This window comes from Silene latifolia, chromosome 10 (assembly GCF_048544455.1).
Source record: "Silene latifolia isolate original U9 population chromosome 10, ASM4854445v1, whole genome shotgun sequence".
Taxonomy (NCBI): domain Eukaryota; kingdom Viridiplantae; phylum Streptophyta; class Magnoliopsida; order Caryophyllales; family Caryophyllaceae; genus Silene; species Silene latifolia.
The window spans coordinates 150,202,175-150,217,830 of record NC_133535.1 but is presented as its reverse complement, the minus strand read 5'-3'; the positions used below and the strand labels follow the sequence as shown (position 1 = coordinate 150,217,830).

Below are 15,656 nucleotides of genomic sequence, written 5' to 3'. Positions count from 1 at the left end.
GGTAGGGTATAATTTTGCTTATATTCAAAATTATCCACAAAAAATGAATAAGCATGTTATGATAGCTTTGGGAATCTTGGACCAAATATAGGAGCATAAGACGGGGGTCTAAACAGGATATAAGAGATGGGTCTAGAGCTCTAGGCATATCTTCGTGTTTAAGAAAAATATTCCAATTATAATTCTAATAAGAAAATATTTCATTAATATTGCTTTGAAGGGGTTTGGTTGGGGGTAATTAGAAAAGAGTAAGAGAATAGGGAGTAATGGTTCCCTTTGTTATTGTTTGGTTAAGTAAATTAATGATACCCTTTACCCATCTATCCTATTAACAAACCTCCTAATAATTCTGAAGTGATACCACTACCCCCTAAGGTTTAGAATTTCATTCCCTTCCTTACCTATCTTTTTTTCTCTCCTCACTAAACCAACGTAACTTCAAAAAAAAAAAAAAAAAAAAAAGTGAAGTGCTGCTGCTCAACGCCGTCGGTTGCCGCCCTCACTGCCGCCGCTTCTCCCTTCTCTCTTTAAACTAACTAGTATAATTCCCTCCTTTTTAGTTGGAGTATGATGTTACTTCTTTCCACTCTGGTCATATTTTTCTCCTCTATTATTAACATCAGTCCGTCTCATTGTATCATTGACGGATCAATCCGTCTCATTGTAGACGGACACTATCCGTTAAAAACTGTAGATGGACAGTGACCCTCTCACAAAATGCAAGTGGAGGACAAGCAGGGTATCTATTTCCCACCCAATTGCACTGTCCACTCTCATTTTGTGAGAGGGACACTATCCGTCTACAGCTTTAGGCGGACAGTGTCCATCTAAAGTGAGAATTTGTGAAGACGGATAGTGACCCTCTCACAAAATGCAAGCGGGAGGGCAAGTGGGGTATCAATTTCCCACCCACTTGCTGACTTGTACTACCCACTTACATTTTGTGAGAGGGGTACTATTTGTGTTCAACTTTAAACGAATAGTGTCCGACTGTCTGTTTACAATGATAATTTGTGTATTAGCATATTGTCAATAAGACCATCTCCAACCATGATTTTCTCACCTCCTCATCTCACTCTCTCTTATCACTTCTCACTCATCCACCTCATTATTACTCAACTTTTCAATTTATAACCAAAACACTTCTCCAACAATAATTTACATTTATTCTTCATCACTCTCTTTCATCATTTATCTCTCTTACTTTAACATACCCCACACATTTTTTTACGTTAAAATCTATTTTCGTAATTTGTTCGGGTTTTCAACTCGATAATTAATCGACTTCAGTTATATTATAGAAAAAAGGTTAAAACGTTTTTTTCTCTTAAAAAAAATATTTTCCAAAACAATTTCTAAAACATAAAAATTTAAAATTTAAAACCTTATTTTACAAGGATACATTAATACAATATTTTAAAAAACACACCAATATTACATAGATAAATTAAAACGATAAAGAAAATACAATAAATTAAAATACCGTTGAAAAAGAAAATAATACAATATTAGTTGTGGTCACCAAATTTTTGCCAGATATTTTCAATTAGATCCGCTCTTAGGTTTTATTATAAAAAAAGTAATTTATATGTCCTTCAGCACTGCGCGTTTCCTTCCTTGCATAATTTATCGCCTTCGGTTTTATTATAAAAAAAAGTAAGACGTCCATTAAAAAAACGATATTTAAAAGTGTAAAGAAAATCAAAAAAGGAAGAGAAAAAAAAGTGGGTGAATATATGTCAATATTAATACCTATTTGTAGAGGGGGAAAAAAATAGGAATTATGATGTAATTATTTTTTTAAAAAAAATTAATTACAAATTGATTTTAGGCAAAAATTAAATTTAGTGTGCAATTAAATGGACAAATTTTGGTGTACCAAAAAAATGAACATATTTAGCAAAGAAGCTACGTCGTTTTGGTGTAGCAAACATATTAAATGGACAAATATTTGGTGGGGTCCCTGAGAATTGCCAACCTTTAGCTGCGCGTCTTCATCCTTGATTTGTAGCGCAGCGTTTTCATCCGCTCTTTTACACTCCTTCATCCTCATGATTGGAGGTTGCTTTTATTCCTCAAACTCTCATCCTCATATTTCCGCGTAGAGTCATCCTCATGGTTGGAGGTGCTCTAAGTGAACCTAAAATTACAATATTGCCTTATTAAATCCACTTTAGTTATGACGGAATGTCTCTAAAGTCATTTATAATCGGATAATTTTTTTTCTAACCCAGCTTAACCAATTATATATTCCTCCTTTGTCTAAATTATTTATTTACCTTTGATTAAAATACTCTCACAAAGGTATCTGGCCATGTGTATAAGTTAATTTTATGCGTCTATTACATTTTAAAGGAGTACAACCGAAAGTGTAAATAACTATGACAATTTTAAAAGGTTATTCATATACTCGGTATTATACATGTGTTTTTTTTTGTGTGTAGAGGGAACCACAATCTTAATGCTGATGAAATTTGAATTCAAGACCACAATCTTAATGCTGATGGAATTTAAATTCAAGTCATTAGCATCACCTTTTGTAACTTTATCAACTAAATTTGTTGATACACATACAGAGTATATGTTAATTAACTTTAAACGAGTTTTAAACTAACGAATTAAATAAAAAACATAGAAGAATAAAAATTTGGAGAGAGAAGATCAGAAAAAACCATGCACAAAGTATATTGTCAATAATTTATATAATTGGACCATTTCTCAATTTATCCGGTCATCCTTACATAGAAGTCATGCTAATCTTCTATGCATCGTTCCAATTTTATGAGATGCGTCAAGGTTTATATCACGTTTCTGAAGTTAGCGTGTTTTGTTTAGGAAGAACAAGCACGAGGGACGAAGGGTAACTGACCATGTGTAACGCGAGGCACAGGAGGCCCAAATCATCACAATTTGGCATCTGACAATCATCCTCTGACCTGCCCTTCTCAATTGGTGACTTTCATTTTAGAAAAATCTATGAACAGTTTAACTATAATTCAACCAATTTATCGTGCTTATAAATCGTCTACAATCAAATGAAATAGACTGAGTTTATGAATTCATATTTGTCAAGTCTATCATTTACTACAAATTTGTCAAGCCTATCATAACTACCTTTGTTCTAGTTATTTGTTTTTCATTTTTATTTTTGGTTGTCTTATTTATCTGTTTAGCTATATACATTTAACTAGTACAGAACCCGCACATGTGCGGTATATATAGAGATTTTATTTTTAGTTATTATTTATATTTTGAATTGACTCATCGGTAATTTGTCATAACTCATACACCTCACTTCTCGATATGAGAAAAAAAATTGAACTATAAACTAATCAAGAAGATTAAAGTTATAAAATGTATATTTACAGGAAAAAAATTTCTTTACCATAAAACTAATGATTACAATTTATAATTTTTTTTAATTTATTTTAATGATCTTTTTTTTTTGACGAAATTAATAATATCCGTGTTAGGTCATTCTCTAATATATAATAATAACAACAATAAAAACTTAGAAATTTATAGTTTATAAAATTCTAGCAAATTTATCTTAGTTTAATTAAAAGATTTAATTTAGATTTTAATGAAAATATTATTATTTGATTAAAAGATTATATTTTGATGAAATGATAATAATGTAATGAACAAGTTTTTTTGTTTCCTTATTTAACTTGATGCTTTTACAGGGGATGAGATAATTTAATTATAGAAATGATTGATGATTTATCCGGTTTACATTATATTTTTTATTTTATTTTTTGATCTTACAGATTTGGCACATAGTGTGCTTAGTAGAATGCAAAATTAAAGGCTCGAATAGAAGATAATATAGTTAGGCGGGAAAAAAATGTAGAATCACCTATTCATTTAGTAAATAGGGGGTTAGTTTTATTGTAGACGGGTATATCCGTCTAATGATATAGACGAGTCAAATATGTGACCACTTTCATAATAAAACAACCACACCATCCCACTTATTGTTTGTCTTATTATGAAAGTGGTGACATATTTGACACGTCTACAACTTTAGACGGATAGTGTCCGTCTAAAGTAAGATTTTATGTTTTATATTAGGCATGTTTCTAATAGGTTATTTGATCATCAGTTCATAGACTATACATCTGAGGTAATACCTCTTATGGTTTATTTTCTGAGTTTTATTTTAAAGTTTTTGAGTTTTACTTAGTATAAAGTTTTTGAGCACATTTATTAAAATATTACACTAAAAAAATATAATATTGCTCAAAAACTATATTTATAAATGCTAATATGCTCAGAAAAAATGTATATATGCTCAAAAACTACAAGGTCTGAGGTACTACCTCAGATGCGTAATCCTTTTTCTCTTTGATCATTTAATTTCATTATGGTCCACTTATCATCCAATAACAATATAACATTAACCTCAAATAGTCTCCTTCTCTCTCATTAATCTTTTTGTCAAAAGTAAAGGAAAACAGATGACAGGATGAGAAGTTTTTTTTAGGACTTAAACCAAAAATCTCTGATTAAACTAAAATTGCCTCTTAACAATTGATTTAAGTACTCCATATCGCAAATTCTTGTTTTAAACGACCACTTTTCGTTTGAAGTTTCAGACGGGCATATGTGATCATTTTATGGTTAAATGTAACCACCATAATAGAACCAGTGTTACCGCTTATAATAACTTATTTTTTCAATAATGGTCACATTTAACCATAAAATACACAAATTCCGTTTTATTATTTCAAACCCAAATAGTCCGTCTGGATAAAGACCAACTGACTCGATAGAATGCAATGTCTAATGCGTAAACCACAATATAGGCCCTTTGTTTCACCTAACTCCCACCAACAACAAGTGACACAAACATTAATTAATGAAAGAACAACAATCCCAGGATCCAATCGTCGTTAACTAACGATTTTCTGACATCTGACCAAATATTTTGTGTAATAATAATATCTAGATTGAATTGACCCGCATTTGGATCCGATTACATACTCTTTTTATATTTTTAGCAAAATTAAAAATAACAATTAACTAGAATGTCATTTTCTTGTTTTAAAATAACAATTTTATATCACTTTCTTTTTTAATTAAACACTAAAACTACATCCACAACGAATTGATTCTCATCCTAAGCATAAAATCATTTTGTAATCTAGAAAATAATAGATGTTTGTACTTTATAGTCCGTATCTATTAGCGTCACATGATATTCATGATAGAATCTTTCACTCACCAAAATATTAATGGAATTGTTAGTCATTAGAAATAGGAGAATAACATAGAAATCTCTTGTTGGTTAAACCCTCTTCTTTATCTTCTTTTCGACTATAAATAACGAAATCTTTTGACACAATATATTAATTTCTAGTAATTGATTTGAAATTGCGGTAAAAAATATACGTAATTTATTTTCATAGCACGATTTTTTCTCATTGCAATGAAATGAAATGTGATATATTCTTACACATGTCAAATAATGGAAAATAAAGAATTCCTTTTACATAATGTGCTAGTTTATCAATAATTCAGGAAATTATACAAAAAAAGATTTGTTTACTTGCAGCTAAAAATATTTGTATACATTGATTCAACGAACAATAGTTCAATTATTGAATTTACAACCATTAAGAACAAAACACAACTTAAGCAATAAATATGCTAGGTTAGGTTTTTTGTGTGTAAAAAAGTCATATGAGCAAATATGATGTTGACGGGATTTGAACCCAGATCATGAATATAATTGTTCCGGGTATAATTCCAGAGCAAGTATCGTTACCACCCGTGGCTTGTAGAATAATGTCTTGGGTTAGACCCTCCGTGCTTCTATCGTCTCCCTCGGCCTCCCCTGCAACAATGAACGAATCGAGGGCTTGGCTTTGTGCAGCGTACCCACTCCGACGCCCAAGTCAGTGAACTTAGAGGTATAAGTTGTATGCTAATTGGCTAGGAATGTATTGTAGAGAGATAAGAGAGATGTTACCAGATGAATAGTGTATTTAGGTTTAGTTGTCAGATCCTTTCCTCAAAGAAGGTTGAGGAGTATTTATAGGCTTTCACCTTTTGTCACGTAGTGGCCAAGTGGCCAAGTGGCTTATCAGGTGGAAAGACCGTTCTACCCTCGGCCGATGAACCTATGGCGGCCGCGAGAGGGTCTTGGATATGAGTACGCGGGTATGTGTCCGGGTGGTTGGTTACTGGCCGAGACCCGAGAGACAGCCGATGGGATGCATCGGCTAGGACGATCTAAGTCGTTGACTCTTTGTGGATATCTTTGACCTTGCTCGGTGTGTTGACTTTGGTCGGTGCGAGAATATGCCCCATCAATTTGCCCCAGCGTAGTCTATGCCGTGGTATGGGCTCCGATGTATCTTTGACATATATTGCACAAACTTCCGCAAATTTCTGTATCGGTGTCTTCTTGTGTACCGGCGTGGCTCTTGTTAGGCCGCACTATATACCATATCCCCCCTCCACATGGATGCGTAAAGGGTATCCGATGTGGAAAAGGAACATGACTATATTGTTGGCCGGCCGAGACCGGTGAGAGTCTTAGGTTGACTTTGATTGCCCCGGCCCGTGCTCCATGACTTGGTTGATCGGTGGCCGGCGGAGAGTAGATACCAGGAATTTGCTTGAAATGAACGATCGCGAGGGGATGTGAATAGGCTTGTTGAAGACGCTTGGTCTGTTGTTGCATTGATTGACATTCAACTGTTGCGACGATTGACATTCCGCGGTTGCATGCTTGACACGTGTGTGTTCGCTGATTGGTTGACACTTCATGGGCTGTGCCCTGATTGGTCCTTCTTCATGGGCTTTTCTCTATAAATAGGGAAGTTATTCCGTGATTTTGGCCTCCATTTTATTTTCGAAAAATTTTTCTCTAAAATCTTCATCTCTCCAAACTTTCAAGGGTTTTCTTCTTCTTAATCTTGGAGTATCCGATCCGTGAGTGTTTTTCTTTAAGGTAAACAAGCAAACTTTTATTTTTTTTTCTTCTTTGGTAATTTGTTGTGAATCATGTCTTCGATGCCGGGATTGGTATCCGCGCCGGGGTTCCCGTCGCGTCTTGATGAGGAGGAGGTGTCTTTGGAGGCCATCCCGCTAAGGTTTGGGGGCCCTAAGTCTCCTTCCCCGTAGCCGATCTGCCCCTCCGGAGGAGTTGGAAGATGAGGATGATGATGAGGGGGCTCCCGGTGATGGCGGGAGGATTATCACTCCGGATCGTGGTGAGGGGGCTTAGTTGGTGGTGGGAGGAGGGCTATTCCGGACCATGGTGAGGCTGTACGATCGGCCTCGACCGTGCACTGGACAAATAAATTCGCAAGCGACTCCGGGAAACTCTTTTCGGAGATCACTTCTTCCTTGGTGAGGGGTATAAAATTGTTTTCCCTCGGGAGGGTCAGCGATCTTTTGTCCTCCCCGGGTCATATCGGCGTGTACATCGAGGCAATTGGAGTACGGGCTCCGGTTTCCTTTGAACGAACACGTCGTGCCCATCATCAGAGCTATGAATCTTGCCGTGGCCCAACCGCATCCGTTGGTGTGAGGACGATAATCGGCTTTGTGTGGCTCTGCCTCTTTAAAGGGGAGATCCCTACGGTCGACTTATTCCGCCGACTTCATAGTCTTCGGCCGTCATTTGCCAAAAGGGTGGGGTGGTACGGCGTGCGGATGGAGCGGGATATGTCTCCGTAAACAAGCTTACTTCCCGCAAAGCGGCAAGAGCGATGGGTGTATGTCAAAGTGGGAGGACTATCCGTTGCCTCGGTCTTTTCGGGGCCCTGTTCACTTACGGTGTGAGACCGGGGAGAGTATGAGAAATACGTCTCCGGGGTAGCAAGGTTAAGATGGACGCTTCTTTTGTCCCTCTTTCGGAGGATGAGAAACAGGCAATGCGGCTATTTATTTGACGCCGAGGAGGGATGGCGCCCCGACTCGCATTATTCTTCGGGACGAGCTGTTATGCGCGTCGGCCTCATACCTCGCCCTCATTTGGGGTGAGTGGGGTCGGTGTGAGGCCCACCCCCCGCTCGTTATGTTCCTTTTTCGAGCTTTGTTTTTACTTCTTTTATGTAACTCTTGTTCGGTTTCTTGCGGATCGATTTGGCGGGATGCGTCTCGAGAGGGACCTGAAGAGGCTGGGGCTTGATAAGGACGGGAAGGTTCTCACCCGTCATCCTACGGCTGAAACGAAAGATCGCCGGCTATCCCCTAACGAGCTCATGGAAAAGCAGTCGAGGGCGTTGGATCGGGAGACGGCTCAGGCACGGGTTCTTGACGGCGCGTCAAGAGATCGAAGAAGGCGACGTCCAAGTCGGCGGGTCGTATCAGTGCGACTCCTCTTCGACCCCCGGCCGAAAAGGCTCATGTGGAGGTGATCAACATTTTCGAGGAGGAGGCAATCGCCGCTAAGGTCCCTTCTCCGAGGAAGAGGAAAGACCCACCGCCTGCTTCCACCGTTGCCGGGAGGAGCTCGCTCCCACCCTCCAAATAAGAGGGTTCAAACTGGTACGGACTTAACATGTGGTTCGGATTTGGCCGGCTCGTTGGACATTCTGGTGACAAAGCTTTCGACGTGCCAACACAAGGTGACATGGATGCTCTGTGTCATTTTTTTGTAGATCAACCGTCGGCGGCTGCCGTTCTTCTGAACAGCAGCGGGAAGCGACTGAGAAGGCGGTGAGAAAGGCGGCCGAGCGGTGGTGGCCAAAACGTCGTCGTGGACTCCTTTCCCGAGAAGGTTACCCCGCCGAGCTCGTGGCGGAGGGCGAGAAGATATATAAGAGGTCGGGAGATGGAGTCGCCTGGCCGTGTCTCTTATCCAGGAGCAAGAAAAAGGCCACGGCCCGGTCCGGGACCGGTGATTGCACGGCTCAAGCTTGATCTCTCCGCCTTGCAAGGGAGGAAGCGGGAAGGCTCGGTGGATCTTCGGGTTCTTTGTGGGGCGTGCGGAGGAGGGAGAGAGGTGCCGAGGGCCGAGAGGGCCAAAGTTGAGAATGCGATGGCGCCACGGCCAAGATGATGGAGGAGCGGGATAGGTACAAAGGTGCCTATGTTTGTGGTTGCAAGAGGGACGAGTGGGAGGAGCGATTCCACAAGCGGCGGAGGTGCTTAGTGACGTGCGTGCTATCCTTGCTCAAAAAGAGAAGGATATTGAAATGCTCCAATGTGATCTCCTCCCTAAAATGTGCGCCCAATTAGGGACCAGGCCGAGGAGGCGGCCGGGGAGGCGATCGGAAGGTCTGTCCCCGACGGCTCCTTCCCGTGGGATAAATATGATCAGTTCCTGGATGAGATAGGCGAGGTCGCGAGAGGCGGCTGCGAGAAGGCGGAGGCGCGAAGGCGCTCGGGCAGTGAGGCCAAGGAGTTGCCGGAGATGGTCAACCTTCCTCCAAGCCGGCCACCGAGGATCTTTGTTGCTGCGATGGAGGGCAACAGCGGCGAGCATAGGGAGACGGGCGGTCGTCACCGGACTCACCCGGCGTCTCGGATAGCTTCCAAATTGTTCGGGGGCCAATTATTGAGCCTTCTCTCCCTGCCATTCTTTTGGCGCTTCAAATCCTAAGTCTGTAATCTTTTGCTTTCCTTTCGTTTCTTTGCTTTTGTAATGCTTTGGTAGGTAGAGTTTAGGCTACCCCTACGGGGACGGCCGTCGTTTGTACTCTCCTTGTGATCATTCTTAATAAAGTTATTTTGTCGGCCTTTGGCTTGGCCGGGGCTTTGATTACGGTTCTCTCGTTCGTTCTTCCACTTTACTAGTTGAGTGCGTTTGTTTTCACACATGACATGGCCGAGGGCGGTTTGAATGCACGTCTCAATTGTGTCCAACGTCTTTAGCGTCGTGAATCGTGTAGGCATATTGACCGCTAGATGGGCGTCTCAATTGCGCTGAGTATACGTTTTTCTTTTAGCGTATCGGCCGTCGTGTTCCCGTCGCTCTCGGCTTTGACGGAGGTAATCGGGGTTGCGGCCGATAAGCGTCGTGAATCGTGTAGGCATATTGACCGCTAGATTGGCGTCTCAATTGCGCGAGTATACGTTTTTCTTTTTAGCGTATCGGCCGTCGTGTTCCCGTCGCTCTCGGCTTTGACCGAGGTAATCGGGGTTGCGGCTTCGATAAGCGTCCGTGAATCGTAGGCATATTGACCGCTAGATTGGCGTCTCAATTGCGCCGAGTATACGTTTCTCTTTTGGCGTATCGGCCGTCGTGTTCCCCGTCGCTCTCGGCTTTGACCGAGGTAATCGGGGTTGCGGCCGATAGCGTCCGTAGCTGTGTAGGCATATTGACCGCTAGATTGGCGTCTCAATGCGCGCGAGTATACGTTTTTCTTTTAGCGTATCGGCGTCGTGTTCCCGTCGCTCTCGGCTTTGGCCAGGAGGTAATCGGGTTGCGGCTTCGATAAGCGTTCTTTCCTCGTCTGGTGGCAAATCTTGGAGGGGAAAGACACTTTGATGGAGAACACAGGCGTTTCATTCATATGTTATGATTGTGCGTTGGGGTGTCCACAATGGGTTTGGATACCTCCGCCGCTATACAAAGTATTTTCTCAAGTTGTCGGTGTTCCAATGGCTCATCAAAGGCACGCCTCCCATGTCATTCGGCCGTGCACGCCGGCCTCATCTCTTCGACCACCCTCGTAGGGACCTTCCCGATTGGCTGGTCGGTTTGCCATGAATGTTTCCTTTGTTGGTGGCGGTGACTTCCTTAGGACTAGGTCTCCTATTTTTAAGTCCCTTTTGTGAACTCTTTGATTTGTAGGCTCTCTTCATTCGGTTCGATATACGGCCAGGTTCAGCGTGCCGTGTCTCGGCTTTCTTCGACCAGTGTCTCAGGGAAACCCTTTGGCCCTCCTCGTTTTCAACCGGGTCAAAAGTGGTTGTTCGAATGTTGGCACCGGCGTCGCCGATCGGCAGACCGCCGGAGCCGTAGACTAGATGGAAGGGGGTGTATCCCGTTGCTTCTTTCTCCGTGGTTGAAGGGACCACGGGGACGCCGGTAGTTCGTCGGCCCACCTTCCTTAAGGTCTTCAACTGTCTTCTTCAAGCCGTTGAGGATGGTTTTGTTGGTCGCCTCTGGCCGTTACTCTGCGGGTGGCGGAGACGGAGGAATACGCGAACTTGATGCCAAGCTCCTCTAGCGATTCATTATCAGTCGCTCCAAAATTCTCGGCCGTGGTCAAATACCATAACTTGGGGCAATCCGAAGCGGGTTATGACGTTTTCCCGGATCACCTTTTCCGATTTCTTGTGGTCTTTCTTTGCATCTGCTACGGCTTCAACCCGTTTGGTGAAGTAGTCAACGGCGACGATTAAGAACTTCCTTCCTCCGGAGGCTGTTGGGAATGGCCCTAGCATGTCCATCTCCCATTGCGCGAAGGGAAGGGGACTAAGCACCGGTTGTAGGTCTCTGGAGGGAGCATGAATCACCGGGCGTGCATCGACGATTCGTGCACTTCTTGGTCTTCGTTCTAGAGTCTTGAAGCATGGTGGGCCAGAAGTAGCCAGCTCGGAGAGCTTTGTGGGCTAGTGTTCTTGCCCCATGTGATGTCCACAGATGCCTTCGTGAATTTTCATCGATGCTCGATTCTGCGTCGGCGGGCAGACCGACACACTTCAAGAGCGGTCTTATTACGGATCTTACGTACAGTTCCCCTTCGAACACCAAGTACACAGCGGCGATCCTTTTTATTTTGGCGAGGGGTTGCGGCCCTCCCGGCGATTCACACTGTAAGTTTATATCTCATTATCTGAGTCATCCACGTTGTCTCGGTCTCTATGTTACCTATCATGCCGACGGTCTCAGCGATGCTTTTCGCATTCTGATATCTACCAAAGACGGTCCGGTGACATTCTTGATGGTTGAGTGGCCGGCCAGTTTAGAGAGAGCGTCGGCTCGGTTGTTCTCGGATCCGGGAACGCCTTTGGATTTGGAAGGATTTCAATTTTGCTACATCGGCCTTTACCCTTTCCAGGTACCTTACCATTCCGTCGTCCCGAGCCTCATACTCCCCTCTGATTTGGTTGGTAACCAACGAGTCGAGTCGATTTCAAAGACAATGTGTTCGCTCCGTGACCCTAGCTAACTCGACTCCGGTTATCACCGCCTCGTATTCGGACTCATTGTTCGAGGCCGAGAAGGTGAATTTCAGGGCGTACTCAAACTCGTCCCCGTTTGGGCTGATGATAAGGATGCCGGCTCCTGAGCTATTCGTCGTGGAGGAGCCGTCGGTGTAGACCTCCCATATGCCTGGGTTTGGCTCTTCCCGATATGTGCATTCGGCCGGAAATCCGCAAGCGCTTGCCCCTTTATCGAAGGCCTTGGCTTGTATTGAATGCCGAGACCGGAAAGTTCCACTTTGCCCATTTGATGAGCTGCCGGATTGCTCGAATTTTTCCAAGGCTTTCTCCAACGGGTGATCGGTCGGGACCGTCACGGGGTGTGCATCGAAGTAGGGTTTTAACTTCCTTGTGGCAATGACAACGGCGAAGGTCGCTTTTTCAATTAGTGGGTAATTTTCTCGGCAGCAACAGTGTATGGCCGAAGTAGATTGGGTGTTCTTTGTTTGTCTTCTTCCTCGATGATCACGGCGGCGACCGTGGCCGAGGTAATCGCTATGTATAGGTATAGCGTCTCCCCAATATCGGCCCGGACAGTCGGGAGGGTCGAAGGTGAGCTTTTAGTTGTTTGAAAGCCGTGCTCGCTCCTCCCCAGTGAAGTCTTTATTTCCTTTCAACACTTTGAAGAATGGGGTGCTCTTGTCGGCTGACCGGGAGATGAAACGGGCAAGAGCCGCCATCCTCCGGTCAAGATCATAACCTCTTTTCGATTCCTTGGTTCCGGCGGGTCTAGGATTGCTCGGACTTTGTCCTGGATTGGCATCTATGCCTGCGCCGACAAGTACACCAAGGAATTTACCCGCCGGACACCGAAGTTGCATTTCATTGGGTTGAGCTTCATCTTGTATTTCCTTAGTGAACAAAATGTCTCGTGTAAATCGGCGGATGCTCATTTGTCGGACTTGCTTTTTACAATAGCATCGTCGACGTAAGCCTCAATGTTTCGCCCTTTTTGGTTTCGGAACACTTTGTCCACCAGCCTCGTGTACGTTGCTCCGGCGTTCTTCAAACCAAACGGCATCATTTTGTACATGTACGTGCCGTTGGCGGTGATAAATGCACATTTAGGCATGTCTTCTTGACCATAAACACTTGGTGATATCCCGAGAAGGCGTCCGTGAGGCTCAAGATGGTGTAGCCGCCGTGGCGTCGATCAAACTATCTATTCGAGGCAAGGGATAACAATCTTTGGGGCATGCTTTATTAAGGTTGGTAAAGTCTACACACATTCTCCATGCCCCGATGACTTCTTCACCATTACAACATTGGCTAACCACTCAGGATAGGTACAAGGCATGATAAAACCCGCCGCTAGTAGTTTATCTACTTCGGCTTTGATGGCGTCGTCCTTCTCGGCGGAGGAGTTCCTTATTCTCTGCTTGATCGGGGCGGCGGCGGGAGTACGTTCACTTGTGAACAATCACCTCCCGCCACGCCGGCATCTCGGCCGCCGAGTATGCGAAAACATCTTTATTTCTCCTCGCGCAGATCCAGGAGGTCGGCTCGAATTTTGGTTCCAGGTTGACACCCAGCGGTTACGGTGCGGCCGGGGTCAATCTCTACCTCCTCGGTCTCTGCTCCTTCGACCATGCCAATGGTCCGATCGTTCCGGACCGGGGGTGTCTTTGTATCAGGAAGGTTTTTAGTTCGAAGCGACGGCTCTAACCCTCACCAGATACCGATTGTCTGTAGTCCGGGCTTCGCACTTGCCTTTGATCCGGTTGGCCGCTAATAGTGAGTCCGTTGTCACCATGATACGCTCTGCTCCGGCGGCTTTAGCTAGCTCAACTCCGGTTATTACCGCCTCATATTTGGATTCATTGTTTGAGGCCAATGAGGTAAGCTTCAAGGCGTGCTCGAACACGTCTCCGTTTGGGCTGATAATAACGATGTCGGCCTTCGAGCTATTAGCGTAAACCTCCCATAAATCGGGGTCTTCGTCTTTCGAGGTGAGCCTCGCGCCTCCCGGTCCGAGACATATATCGTGTCGGTCCTGATGGATACCACGGCGTCGATCTCGCCCAAAGTGACCCGGCCTACGAGAACGTTGTAGGCGGACACGCCGTCGATGACTATGAATTCAGACATAACGCTTTTGGTGTATTCCCTCGCCAAACTTCACCCGGCAATCTAACCGACCCCGGGGTACCAGGCCGTCCCGGAAAAGCTGTACAATGGGTCGGTGCGGGGGTTCGAGATCTTCGATCTTGATCCGAGGCCGAGAAAGCATTCTCTGTACATAACGTTTGTGTAGGCGCCGTGTCAATCGGGCATCGCTTCACCAAGTGGTTGGCTATGTCCGGCGGTTGTAAGTGGGCTGCTATGAAAAGCGACGACTCCATCGTAGTCTTCTTGTCCAATGGTCATGTGCGGGATCTTTGGGAGCGGGGTTCTTTGTGTTGGGCACAAAGTTGATGGCGGATGAGGCTCATCCGGGGCCGTTTGTGCCCACCGCGCTTCGTTGTCCCCGATGACGACATTGACTACTCCTAAACGCTCGCGGTGGACTTGCTGTTCGGTCCGCCGCAGTATCGGTTTTCGGCCCTTGGCAACATATTTCGAGGCTCCCCTTTCGGATTAGTTCCTCAATGGCATCCTTCAGGTGTCGGCAATCGTTGGTAAGGTGTCCGGTGTGGCGTGGTACTTGCGATCTTGGCTCGTGTCACCGTCACTCCTTGGCCTAGGGGTCTTTCCCATTTCGGCCCTCGTTCTTGCTCAAAGCGAAAACTTTGGCGGTGATATAACGAGAGGGGTGTGATTTTCGTGATCTTGTTTTTGTAGTACGTTCGAGCTCCCGGGTATCCGCCGGCTTTGTTTCGGCGAGGCTTGTCCGACCGCGACCTATCATTCTTACGGCGTCTTTCGTCGGACCGTGACCTGTTGTCGCCACGGCGTCCTTCCCCTGGGTGCTCGGCTTCGGCGGGGCCTACCAGGCCTTGTGATAGTCTTCTACCTTGATGGCTTGGTCGGCCAACCGCCCGGCGGCGTCCATGCTCGGCCTCCGCACTTGATGAGCTCATTTTTCAAATCTCCCTTCGGGAGGCCCTCATCGCGCGAAGGCCGCCACTGGATTAATTTCTCGAATCTGCTGGACCTTTCCATCAAACCTCTTCACGTAGCTCCGGAGAGACTCGCCCCACCTGCCGTCGACGGTCGGGAGGTCGATGTCTCTACGGCCCTTCTCTTATGCGGGAGTATTGGGCTAGGAAAGCGCCCTTCAAGTCGGCGTAATAATACACCGAGCCGTCAGGAAGTCCTTTGTACCGACTACGAGCCATCCCATGCAAAGTTGTTGGGAAAATTCGGCACCGGACCTCATCGGCCGCTCCCATACCGACATGTAAGACTCGAAAGCCTCGGCGTGGTCGATCGGATCACCATCTCCTTATACGACGAGGTGGTAGCTTGAGCTTGTTCGACACGGGACTTCTAAGACGTAGGCGTTGAGGGGCGCCTAACCATGTGTCGAACGACACGCGGCGATCGGCTTCTTGCGTCCCTAACCTGGCTCCTTCCTCCGTGACGGGAGGGGCTCCTTCTTC

At 44.9% G+C, this 15,656-nt stretch overlaps 1 non-coding gene across 1 annotated transcript; it reads right to left on the bottom strand.

Moving 5' to 3' along the window:
- Positions 1-2,700: 2,700 nt before the first annotated feature.
- On the bottom strand, positions 2,701-2,807 carry LOC141610091 (U6 spliceosomal RNA). The gene has a single exon (XR_012527985.1). It is a non-coding gene; the product is annotated as a U6 spliceosomal RNA (small nuclear RNA).
- Positions 2,808-15,656: the final 12,849 nt, after the last annotated feature.